This window comes from Herpailurus yagouaroundi, unplaced genomic scaffold (assembly GCF_014898765.1).
Source record: "Herpailurus yagouaroundi ecotype Mexico unplaced genomic scaffold, PumYag 141, whole genome shotgun sequence".
Taxonomy (NCBI): domain Eukaryota; kingdom Metazoa; phylum Chordata; class Mammalia; order Carnivora; family Felidae; genus Herpailurus; species Herpailurus yagouaroundi.
In genome coordinates this window covers 67,354,900-67,355,399 of record NW_024412396.1, presented here as the reverse complement: position 1 = coordinate 67,355,399, position 500 = coordinate 67,354,900, and positions in this window count along the sequence as shown.

The window sequence follows — 500 nt, the reverse complement described above, 5'->3', positions numbered from 1 at the left end:
CCCGCCCCCCGCGCCCCCCCGCGCCCCTGTCCCGCCCCCCACCCCCCGTGGAGCGACGCCGGGTCGGGTGGCCCCTCGCCCGGCCGACCCCGCTCGTGTCACTTGCTGGGGGAGGGGGCCGAGACAGCCGCCCCCGAGCCCCCGCGGGGCCGCCCGGGCTAGATTTGCTGTCGCCCAGGGGGTGGGGCGGCACACGTGCGTGTGTGTGTGTGTGTGTGTGTGTGTGTGTGTGTGTGTGTGTGTTGGGGGTCCCGCTTTCTTTGGGGGGACGTCACGGCTCCCCTGAAGACCCTGCTGCGAGTTTGGCCAAGTTTGAACGTGTGGGCTCTTGGGGGCGGTGGCCCAGGTCAGGGAGGGAGGAGGAAGTGCGACTGTGTGTGTGTGTGTGTGTGTGTGTGTGTGTGTGTGTGCGCGCGTGCGTGTGTGTGAGCTTGCACACCTCCCAAGTACCTCTGAGGCTCAGGGAACGGGCTGGGGGGCGGCGCTTGAGGGGGTGGGCC